Below are 12295 nucleotides of genomic sequence, written 5' to 3'. Positions count from 1 at the left end.
GACGGGCGGTACCATTCCCCTCTCCGCGGGCTGCGGGACGAGGCGGGAGGGGGGCGCGGGGGGGGGGGGGTGGGGGGGGGGAAGAGCCGGTGTGGGGAAAAGGCGGGGGGGGGGGGGCGGGGGAGCGGGCGGGGGGAGCGGGCGCGAGGGGCTGCGCTGGGCGGTACCATGTGCGCGGGGAGCGGGGGGGGGGGGGGGGGAGGCGCCGGCGGACAATGGAGCCTGTGTGTGTGTGCGGGAGGGGGACGGAGGCGCCGCGCCGCCCCCGCCGGCCCCGGGCTGAGCGCGGTGAGTGCGGGGCGGGCACCGGGCGCCGGCACCCCGCACCGCCCGCCCCCCAAGTTCGGGAGGTGGGGGTGTCCCAAAGGAGGCGGCGAGGGGAGCCCAGGGGTTGCACGGGGTGCCTGGCGGGGGGCTGTGTTCCATGGAGGGATGTGTGGGGAGCAGGGGATGCTCTGGGAACTGCGCTTCCCTGAGGGATGTGCTCCGCGGAGGGATGCGTGGGGAGCAGCGGGTGCTGCGGGAGCTGCGCTCCACGGAATGTGTGGGGAGCAGGGGATGCTCCGGGAGCTGTGCTCCGTGGAGGGAGGTGTGTGGGGCATGGGGATATTCTGGAAGCTGTGCTCCGTGGGGAGCAGGGGATGCCTGGAGGATCCGTGCTCCGTGGAGGGACGTGTTGGGAGCAGGGGGTGCTCCAGGAGCTGTGCTCCATGGAAGGAGGTGTGGGGCATAGGGAATACTGTGGGAGCTGTGCTCCTTGGGGTGTGTGGGGTGCACTGGGAGCCCTGGGGGCTGTGCTGTATGGAGCGGCACATGGAATGCTGTGACTCGCGCCGTGGTGCAGGGGATGCCCCGGGGGCTGTGATGTATGGAGGAATGTATGGGATGCCATAGGGGATGTGCTGGGAGGAGGCATGTGTGGGCTGTCCTGGGCCGCAGTGTGGTGCATGGGATGCTCCAAGAGCTGTGCTTGGTGGAGGGATGTGTGGGATGCTCGGTGGTGCGGGGGATGCGCTGGGGCTCTCTGCCGTGTTGAGGCGTGTGTGGGGTGCTCGGGGCTGTGCTGGGGCACCGGCGCTGTGGGGTGCAGCACTGGGGTGATCTGTGCTGCCCTGAGGCGGGTGGAAGTGCCTTCGGGCCGTGCTGTGGGAGAGGACAGTGTTGGGTGGACTAGGGAGGTGGTGGTGAGATTCCAATCTCAGTGAGGGGCTGGGACACAGGATGGGAGGGGCTGTTGGATTGGGAGTGGGGACTGCCCTGGGAGAAAGAAGCTGCTGTAAAAGTGGGGCGGGGGCTGTGTGTGTGAACGCTCTGGTTGAGCTGAAGTGAGGGGCTGGGGCACAGGGATCCACAGCAGGGATGCAGGGAGTGGGATACACGGTGAGACGTGCAGTGAGAGGGTGGGAGATGGTGTGTGGGATATTAGATCACCTGGGACGTGCCGTGAGGAAGGGATGGGAGGCTGTGGTGCAGGAAGTACTGAACTATGGGACACTACAGGAAAAAATGTGGAGAGCTGGGTGAAGAAATGAGTATGAGGTTGGCTGGGGAGAGTGGTACATGAAGGGAAGCATGTGAGGAGTTGGGACTTGAGTCATTGTAAGAAAGAGATATGGGAGTGGGATTGGGGAAGCACTGGGAGCCAGAATATGAGATAGGAGGTGCTTTCAGCAGGATGGAGGTGGTGCACATGGTCATGAGGGAAATTTTAGGGCTCCAAAGCTGGGAAGCAATGTAGATAGATCAGGGGAGCAGGAATCCAAGGAAGCTAAGCCTGTAGTATCAAACTAGTAGGTGGGATACTAAGTGTGGGAGGGGATCTTGTACATGGGGATTGAGGGGAAGAGCAGTATCTGACAAGGCAGGGGAAATGTGTTTATTTGGAAGGATTCCTACTAGGTAGAGGAGAGGCTCTGCGTGTGTATACATGAGAGGGAGTCTGTGCTCTGGCTGGCTGCAAAGGGGGATGAGAGGCTAAATCTAAAGTTTCATGAGGTAATGACTTAGATAATAAGGAAAAAAAAAAGAATAGTGGAGACCCCAAATGCTTAGGGAAGTAATGGGACAGGTAGATGCATGCAGGCAGCAAGGCTCCACTTCTAGGATGAGAGAGAACCCTGTATTTCTGTGTTGTCCAGCCGCCTGTCCCTGTTCTCAGTGTAGGTGATGGGTCTAAAAAGGCCTCTGAAGATGGAGTGTTTGGGATGTGGAAGATGGATTTTGCTCAGGGAGGGTAGGCAAGGCATGAGGAGACAGATGGGAAGAATCTGATGTGACAGTCAATTGTGGGTTGCTATTTGGGTGTAAAATATTAAGGTGGGATGATTACATGATTAGTGCTTTAATAGTAAACTACATGAGAAATCAGAAAATTATCATGTAGCAAAGAAAGAATGAAGTAAGTGTCAGATGGGAGCTGCTTGTGGAGTGATTCAAAGCCCACCAAGGTGAAAGGAAAGATGCTTTTATTCTTCAGATGTCAGACCTGACATGGACTCTGAAGCTGGTCTGGAAATAACCATGAACCTCATTTTTGGGAGAGTGACATCAAGTCTTGTAGCCCTTACCTGGTAACGTAACACCTCCTTGGTCTGGGCAGAGAAGAAAGGGTTGTGCCAAGTCAAGTTTGTCTCCATAAGCCTCCTTGTTGGTGATTGGTTGCTTTTCTGTCAAAACACAGTTGGAGGAAGCGGGGGAGACAGCTCTTTCTGTTTTTAGGGGTTCCAGTGACATTTTTATTTTCCTTGAAAGTATTTTGTCCTTAGTTTCTCTGTGAAAAGCCCACACAGACATTGGATGCTCTGAAGGATCCTTACATGTATCAAGCTTTAAAAGCATGAGGAAAAAAAGCGATGCAGATTTTTTTTTCCTGTTTTGTTGGAGTATTTGATCAGTGATTGCTCGAGATATTACAATAAAAACCGTTGGAAAGCTAGGCAAGGCATTATCTGGAATCAAATGAAAGAATTAACATACTTAAACAGCTGTATTCCCACTTCTTTTTGTTTTCCTCTCTCCTGCTTTGTATGAGGTCTGTCATGGCCAGTTTCTGGCTGAGGTGGGGTGTTACAGGTGTGGAACCGGGAAGTTGGTCGGGGCACACACACAGAGTCGTTTTGTGTCCATCCCGCGGCAGAGGAGCTGTGCTTGCAGGAGTGCACACGCCTGCATCCCATGGCACAGGGATCTGCTTTCTTGCCTGAACTGCAGGGGTTGTTTTCCTGAGGTTTTATAGCCATTTTGGACAAGTTGGCATGATGGCTCTGTTACACAGTGTGGATTTTTTTTTTTTTCTTTTAACAGTGATCTCCAAAGAGATTATTTTTAATGAATGTGTCCTTTTTTTCTTACTCAGTGCATAAAAATGGCTCAAGGGCTCATATTCTTTCCCTGTCTCCCTTGCTGGCCTCTCCTCAAACAACAAAAGAAAGGCATCTTTCTTTTTTTGACTTGGAGTTAGCAACGATGTTAGTTTTGGGATTTTGGAATTTTCTCAGTGGGGCAATTGCGTTTTTGTTTTGTTTTGTTTTTTAATCTGTTTTTTTTGGGTCGGGGTTTTATTGTGGAGAGGGGTCTGGGGATCTTGGATCTCACTGCACTTGTGTGAACTCTTAACACCTTAATTGAAGGGGTGGAGATGCTGAATCACTAACAAAGACCTCCTTTATCCAAAATGTTAATCAATCATTGACGTTAAATAAGTGTGAACAAAACCAAGCAAAAAAAAACCCCACCCTAAACAAGTTTTTGTGTAAGTCCCCCTCCCATTCAGCTGCTCATCTTTGGTCAGGTTAACGTGATAAATTCTTTTGGAGATGTATTTTGTGCCTGTGCACTTGGTTTTTGCAGTGTTTGGTAAAAGTTCTGTTTATGACTTGCCAGTGTAGTTTTCCCAATACAGATTATTTATCTCCTAGATGTCTAAAGATGTTCTGGGAGAAATTGTGATTTGCTCTGGTGTGGGGGAGTAGCTGGACTATGATAGTAGTGTTGTGACCATCTTTTTGTATGCTAGGTTTTTTTTTTTTTTCTTTGTTTGTTTTGGGGAGGTATTTTGCTTTTCTCTCTTGTGATGAGTTAATTTGTTTATTGGTCAACACAATCTTCTAAGCTAGGCAGGACCTGAATTTTAATGTGGAAGAAAATAAATGGGTTCCTGGTCCTACAACCAGAAACTTTGTAGATCTCTTCTGGATATTATGAATACAAAGGGTGTGGACTCTTTCTTCCCTGTGCTTTCCCCCTCCTTCCCCCCCCATCTTACATTTCATCTTTACAGTTCATGTGCTTGGATTGTTTTCAGTTAGGGTTAGTCCACAGCCAAACTGCGTTTGTCACCAAATATCCAAATATAGAAACTGAGGCGACTGTAAGCCACAGGGCTAAAATATTCATATACTAGAGCTTTTCTGAGCAGTTTATATGTTTGATGTGGATAAGAATGGAGTACCTTTGATCCATATTTCCCAGCTATTCAAAGGCTTGCTACACTGCAGCACATTGACTTCCCATACCTATTTCTACATGTTTCTTCCTAGGTGCTGTTTCTTCCTCTGAATTCTTGACATGCTGTGTCAATCTCTTGCCTCACAAACTCTGCCTATGGCTTAAGAATTTTGCTGGTCTTTCATAAATTCAATAGGAAAAAACCCCAACCCCAAACAGCAACAACAACTTTATCCTGTGAAGCAATTACAGTCAAATGAGTATTCAAATTAATTCCTATCTTAAATGTGAGCTGTGCTACCTTGCAGGGCTTTTTCTCTTCTGTTTTGTAGAAGTTTGTCAGAATTTCTTCATAGCAATGCAGGCAGCCTTCATAAAATCCTTCTAACTCGTTTGTGTGGCCTTGGACTTCACAGAAATCTCTGTGCCTCCCTAAGGTCTGTGGTCTGTTTACATAGATATGAAGTCCTTTAACCCAGCAAGTTTTGCTGTGGGCTTGGATTTCCTGCTTACAAGCTCTGCTGGAGTCCCTCTAGTCTTCCTGCTGGCAAAATAAAGGTGTTAACTCAGTTCTTCAGAGCAATTTCTGAATGGAATGAGATTTCATTGCTGAATTTTTGTTCAAGCAGTGCTCTGCCTATTGTATTGAATTTAAAAGAGCTTTCCCCTATGAACCCTTACTTGTCTGTTAGGTTGTTTTTTTTTTTTTGGTTTTTTTTTTTTTTACTGCTTTAAAAGTTTAATTGTTTTGGAGCTTGACCTCTTTGGAGTAGGGACTATACAAGTCCAGAAGAACAGGAACTTTATTCATAATTAGGAAGTCCAGATAATCTTGAAGAACTTGAACAAAAAAAAAAATCAATCTGTTGGGAAATTTCTGAAGGGTTGCCTTTAAGACCATGCAGGCTCATAAACACTGGTTGGCAACAATAGGTGACATTTAATGTGCTAAATCCAAGTGAACTGTTCCATTCTTAACTTTTGATTTATATTTTTGAAGAAGCAGGGGTGTGCTTTGTGACTGCACCCTTACCTGCGGGCTGAGCTGCCCTCTCTTCCTATTCCTGTGAGCACTTCCTTCAGTGCTAGAGTTGGTTTTTGAGGAGTCCTTGGTGCTCATCTGTTTTGACTCTGCACCACCCCGCTGTGTGTGCTGGTGCTGCTGTTTTGGAGCAGCTGGATGCTGGAATGGATCAGGGAGCTGATCTGGATTAGAAGTAGCCTGGCAAAGAAATGATGATACTTAGCCTGCATCAGTTTGCCAAACTGGTTTGCTGTTTGGCCACGGGCATATCAGACAGTGTGGTGCAGGGGTGGGAGTAAATATTGGTACCAGCAGTTCTCTAAGCTGGTATCGCTGCCAAAAGGAATGTTGAGCTAACTATATCCCTAAGAGTCTGCTAAACTTGCTAAATGTTTTTTACACCTGTTTGTTGCAGCTTCCCTTGCCTGAGAACAGTTCCTCCAGCTTACCTTGTTCTTTTTGCCAAAAATCATCTCTGAACGTATATGCAAGGTGTCAAAAGAGAAGCCCTCTTTAAGAAGCTTTAAGCAGGGCCAACAGAAGAGTGTGGTGGCTTTGCTATGGAAGAGTTTCTGCTGCCTCAAGACTTTCTGATGATACAGAACATGTACTGTAAATTGACGATAGACTATTTAGTATGGTTGCAATTAAGCAGTGAAACTCATGCTGTGAGAATCTTGCTGAGGAGCAAGATTTCAACAAGAGTTAAAAAGCATCAGATGTCTTTAAGAATATGAAGAATATTCGTAATCAGTGGCAGTAGAAATTTTGGAAGAGGTATTAAGCCTGTGGTCTAAACCTTCTTTTTTACTTTGCTCTAGCAGTTGTGCTTCTATATTGGGAAAGGGAGGGATGGAATAGCCTGTTGTGCCTGGATTTGCTGCAGGCTTCTCACACTCCTCTCTGGAAACTTAATTGAGAACCAGGGTATGAGATGTGCCATATCTGGTTGGATCCTGGTGAACCATCCTGAAATCTGGTCTGAGTTACTAAATTCTGGCTATCGTGAAGTGAACTGCTGCTTCACAACTTTTTGCATTTTCTTTATTCCTACTTTTATGGGTTGTTCTTACTTACTCTTTTGCAGAGTTGAATCTGAGCACTCTGGTTTTGATCTACTTTGACAACACTAATTGAATTTATTTTAAATACTGTTATGAAATCGCAGTTAACTATAGCTGAAGAATGAATGTTATCTCTTTAGAGAGATCCCTTTTTTTTCAGACAGACTTAAAAGCAGAAGTGGGATTTTCCTTGTTTGGCCTCCAAGAAGGTGCTTGTGGAATAGGGAAGGGAGATGAACAGTGCACCTGTAAGGTGTTTGGCCTGTTTGTTTTTTAAAGCCTAGGCAGAAGCGATGAAATCCTTTTGAAGGAAGGAAAAAGTGCCTTTTACCATTGACATGATTTCTTTCAACAAAGAAAGATGGAGCAATGTCCTCTGAGATTTCACTGAAAATTGGGTGCTGTAGTCTTGAAAACAATGCTGGTTTTACGTGCTCCTTAGTGGTACAGTCAATGGCATAAAGAGTGGATGATATACACAATAATTTAGCTGCATGTGGAATCGAGGGAGAGCTTGCTGTTTTCTGCATTGAGTTCAGAGCAGTTGTTGTTCAGGCACAGATAGCCACACAGCTGCCTGTTCAGCTCCTAGCACTGGCAATTACTCTGAGCTGGGTGTCTTGTTTTCATGGCTGTTTGGCCTCTTAAGAAAGCAGTGTCTCTGTGTTTTTCCTCCTCGGCTTTCTGGTGAGGCTCTGCCTGCATAGTAGCAGAGCAAGAGAGCTTTAAATCACTGACCCACCCAGTCAGTGGATGGTCTCCGTGTGCCTGTGGTTGTCCTCTCTGCCTTCTGAACAAAGGGTGCAGATATCTGTTTTACCTTATCAGCGGGGTGGCTGGGGCCCATGGGCTCTTTTAAAGCCAGGGTTGCTTGGATTTGGTGGCAAACTTGGGAACAGAGGTTGGCTCTTAACGTGCCTGTGATTTATCTACTCGACCATGTTACTTACGCTCTACAAATTGCTTTAAGTCTGTGAGTCTGCCTGTGTATGTTGTGTCAAGCTATCTTTGCCACCTTTGCAGTGTGTACAGAGTTGTGAAGACCTGAACAAAAATTTGGTTTAGTGGTTCACTGATAAAAACACTGGGTTAGATCAAGCAGTGCAGACTGTTTTCAGGTTGCTCAGAGCTCTGCTTTCTGCATTTTGCTAAACTGACTTCTTCAGGTGTCTTTTATCACTGTTCCACTGCCTGTGAAATGGCAATGTTTTATCTATGTACCAATCTGGATTTGTTTGAGGATTGATTAGAAATGTATTTGCAGTGTAATATAAAACCCAAGTTGTAGCCTGTTGAGGTGAGCAGCCACAGCCTCAACAGGAACAGCTGGTACAATGGACAGTTGATAGTTCTATGTATGGAGAAACTCTTTTCAGGACTTCTGGTGGTGGAATGGAAGTTTTCTGCCACATTTTATATGTGCGTATGAGAAAAGAAGTAAAAAAACTTCAGGTCAAAATGATTTGACAGCTTGTTAGCAAGAAAACGATTTCTTCTGCCTCTTGAAAATAATAATTTTATATATATATGCATATATACAAAAAATATTTAACCTTCTTGTAGTTGGAGGATAGAAGGTTGAAACTGTCAGGCAAATAGCCACCATCCAGCAGAAATGCTTCTGAATGCTTTAGTGAAAGCCAGCTTTGATTTGACAGTTATGAGGCTTTGAAAATAGCGCTGTGTTTATACAGCACAGTAAATACTTTGAAGTGCGTTAGGCTGTGCTGTACATGCGTGGCTAACTAGAGGAATATTAAATGCCTACATCTTGTGTTGAGTGAGGGAGGATCCTGCAGCAATTGGAATTGCATGCTCCTCGTACTTTTATAAGATCGTGTCAAAGCAGTAGATTTGATAATAGACCTGATTATACAATTGCTTAATTTCTTGTCAAAATAACATTTTTACATGCAGCGTTCTGAGATCTTTGAGGTGACCTCATGTTATTTATCAAATGTCAGTTTTTCATCCCAGCAGCTTTGATATAATCATGTAGCATCGTAGAGTACCATGTACATGCAGTTTTTGCTTGCTGGAGTTCTTTGAAGTGCCTTACTCCTTAGAAGAGTCATTGCTGTGTGGAAGATCCTGCATTTAATAACTGGGAAGCCAGTATGGAACCACTGCACTGTGTCACTGAGGGTCGTGCTGCCTCTCACATGCCTAATGTGGGGCTAAAAGCAAAGGAATGAGAGATTCAGTGCACCAGGGACAAGCACACCCTGGCACACATTTTACTCAGCAGTAAGCTGCAGGGGATGTAGTAACTCTTCAGCTCTGCTCCCGTGGGAATGCTGGATTTGTGGTGTTGAGCTCCCCAGGTGCCTGAGAACAGCAGGAGGGCTCCTGTAAAGGAGCAAAGCAGAGGGATGGCTGGTGGTGACAGTCCTGAATGAAAACTGGTCTGGCAGGCACTGCTGGAAGGTAGTGATGCTCAGGGGAGCCTTGGAAAAGGGCTCATTTGGGAGGAGAGAGACCAGAGAGCTGTAAAGGTGAAGGTTAACAAGAAGGAAGGTGTATGGCTTGCCCCCAGCAATTCTGACTGGTGTCCTGTGTCATGTCCCCTTGCAGCAGGGTGGGGAATTACTGCTTGCTGTAGCACTGGGTTTTTCTCAGAGGAGCTCTGTCCTGTACTGACCCATCCCAGCCCCACTTAGCTTATGAAAACTGACAAGATTGCAGCCCAAGGAGTTACGCCTGAGGATTGCTTCTTATCTTTCATTCTGGAAGCCTGTTGAAGGGATGCCGAAAGGGAAGGAAAAAGCACTTGGGTTTTTTTCTGTGCTGAACTGATTAGTGACTTGTTTTTTCTAAGCCTTTTGTTTAAGCAGTGTGGTGTTAATACTTGTAGAAGAACAAACTGCTGTCTCCTTCATCCTGTCTCCCTATCCAGTATTTCAGCATATTTCCCCCCAGCACCTTTCAACAGATTAGTTTGTAGAGAATGGCCTGCTGGCAGGCTTGACACAGGTGTCTTTTACCTGCTGATGTCCCTATTTAAATTTTTGAAAAAATAAACCCAGAGAAGTAAGGGGAAGGAGATTGCCTGTGGCTTCTCCTAACTCCTGAAAAGTAGATGTAGTTTTGACAGAAGCCAAAGCTATGAAAGCAGACCATAGAGAACTCTCATTACCTACTGGACTCCTGCATGCAATGCTGACTGATGCTAAGGCTATTAACTGCTAATGTGATAATATGTAGAAGCCTGTCATATATTAGGGAAATACTGTTAAAATGTTTTTTGATAAATCCCTTATTGCTCGAGCTTTTGATCTTTATCGATGTTTACAATAGCTGGGACTCCATGGCAGCCCGGCTGCTGCTCAGGTAAGCGACGCTCCACGTAGGGAGCTCCAAACTCCACTTGTAAAGTACATAGACTGCTCCCAGCACTGCTAACAGAGGTGGAGCTGAAGTGATGTTGGCAGCTGTGCTGGAGTGTGCCAGGGCTGAGCTGAGGTCAGCGCGATGTCGTGACAGGGTGCGCGACGGTGTCCCCGACGCCCCGGTTGACCCGCACCTGCCAGTGCCACTGCTGCTGGTGAGGCTGAAATGGCAGGAACACTGAGGGGAAGTGTTCATAATGTTCCTGTACAGAAGCAGATAGCTGTAGCTTAGGCTTTGAGGGGTTTTTTAAAGAATTTTTCTTTTGGCTTTTTCCCCAGACTGATTTCTGGAACTGTGTCAGAATCTGCCAAGAGCTTGTTCCAGTCCCAAGTGAACCAAGTAGTTCAAGTGTTTTTTCCATAATAGCAGATGGGAAATCGAAAAGCTCTCAGTGTTTGTCTGTGTACACCTTGAATTTGATCACTGGTGTCCGTAAGTGTCTGTCTCCTCCACTGCTTTGGGGAAGGAGTTGTACAGAGTCAGAAGCTGTCTACGACAGCCATGCATCCCCACGGGATTAATAATGCACTGAAGTGTTATTAAAGACATCAAAAATAAAGTTTAACGGACATATAGTTGTCTGTTTGACAAGAAGTGTTAGTGTTATTCACAACTCTTGAAAGTTATGCTTGTGAGAGTAGCGGGCAACATGTCTGTTGCAAAAGACTGTTTTAGAATGATTTTTAAAGTACCTAAAAAGAGTGATTACTTATACAGCCTTTATATCATGGCTACTGTTGGTTATCCATGTACTTGTCAGAAGGAAGAGAATAGTTGCTAGAGATACCACTTTCTCAGAAAAGGGGATAGTGACATGAGAAACTCATAAAACACTTAATTCTCCGAGCCTTTGAGTTTGTATTGTGTTTGTCAGTGATTGTCTTCGTTGCACATTTTAAGGATGTAGAGCAAAAGGTTGGATTTTCTGTGGCCTTTGTTGTTTTGAATGGACTTCAGGAGAGATGTGTTCTTTGGGAAAGGTCCACGTGTGTGGTTATAGGGTGTGGGGGGAAGTATGGGAGGAAAGGTGTCTGTACTGTCTTATTTGAGAGGTGTGGATGGGCAGGCACAGGTGGGCTCAGCAGAGCTGCATTGTGTGACCACACTGTACTGCATTTGCATGGGCCTCATTAAATATTCTTAGTGTTTCTGGGAGGCTTATCCTGTGGTGCTAATTTCTTACATTAAATGAAGCAACTCAAGGAAACTTCTCTCCATGTAAAGGCATAGAATCTTGCATGCCCTTTCCCTATCTGTGTCTGTTGATCTTCAAGGTGCTAATTTTAGGTGAGCCTGTCTTTGCTCAGACCCTTTCTCTGTGCTTCAGGGCTGGAGGTAGTTGTGGGCAATAATCTACTCATTTAGAGTTCAACAGAGATGCTTACACACTACATGTGCAGGAGAAGGTATTTTCCCTGTGGAGGTTGCAATACTGCCTGATAGAGATTGTGTAGCCCTTACATTCATGTCACCTAAACTTATTTTGCTACAAGTTCTTGATTATTCTGTTTATTGAGAGTAATTTCTGGTATAAAACTATGAGCAGAGAGATAATACTGTGCAGAATTTGGAATAGCAGTGATTTCTCTGTGGTAAGATGGAATTATCTGGGAGACTGTGAGAACTTTGTGTATCATTTTTTATGTTATGACATAAACATAGGAAAGTCCATACTGTTTCAAGATAAGTTAGGACCATCTAGAAACTGATGACTTGGCTGTGAGTTGCTATCTAATCACCTTAGATGAACAACTTATCTCTACCTACCCTTAGGTATCCAAGTTACCTATCTGAAGGTACCTGAGATATTTTCTGCCCTTGTTTAAGAAAAAGGGCAGAGGGACCTGGCAGAAGATGGGCACAAATGTATTTCAATAAGCATATATCTATCCATGCCTTTGCCACCAGTCAGCACTGCCTCCTTTGTGCCAGTGAGCACATGGACACCTTGTGGGGTGAAACAGGAAAGTTGTCTCCTGAATGTTATTCATATCTTATCTGGAGTTAGTTTTCAGCTGTATCACAAGTGCTGGAAGGGGTAGAGTTGGATAGGCTTATTCTGGTTAAGTTGCTTTCCTGGGTCCAGTACCGAGCTGGTGTGCAGAAGGTAAGCTTGCATTTTTGACAGACCTATTTGAATGATGATGGGGGTCAATCCTAGTAGTGTGACAGGCATGTGCTTTATCCATTCCTGGGAAAGGATGAGGAGGACAGTTTTTGCTAGGAGGCAGAGACAGATTTAAAGCTGTATTTATTAGGGTAGGGAGCCCTGTCTAAAAATTAGGACTGCTTCGAGTGATTGAAGTGTCTTGTGTCCCTATATCCTCAAGTGTCATAGGGAGATGTATGGGGTGTAGAATATTCATGTGAT

At 45.7% G+C, this 12295-nt stretch overlaps 1 protein-coding gene across 6 annotated transcripts in view; it reads left to right on the top strand.

Annotated features, from left to right (window-relative positions):
• BCL9 (BCL9 transcription coactivator) overlaps nucleotides 1–12295 on the top strand; it is a 57198-nt gene that overhangs the window by 27730 nt on the left and 17173 nt on the right. For 3 of the 6 annotated variants that reach the window (XM_053970564.1, XM_053970559.1, XM_053970563.1), the window contains exon 1: nucleotides 241–288. The exons of 2 other annotated variants lie outside the window; for them this stretch is intronic. The gene's annotated coding sequence lies outside the window, so the exon portion shown is untranslated. Of the gene's footprint in view, nucleotides 1–240; nucleotides 289–2529; nucleotides 2571–12295 lie in introns of those variants that run through there. One more of the 6 variants, XM_053970562.1, reaches the window with a different exon arrangement.

The sequence above is a fragment of the Vidua macroura genome, chromosome 2, assembly GCF_024509145.1.
Source record: "Vidua macroura isolate BioBank_ID:100142 chromosome 2, ASM2450914v1, whole genome shotgun sequence".
Taxonomy (NCBI): domain Eukaryota; kingdom Metazoa; phylum Chordata; class Aves; order Passeriformes; family Viduidae; genus Vidua; species Vidua macroura.
Note: the sequence above shows the minus strand (reverse complement) of the source record. Positions and strands in the feature narration are given on the sequence as shown.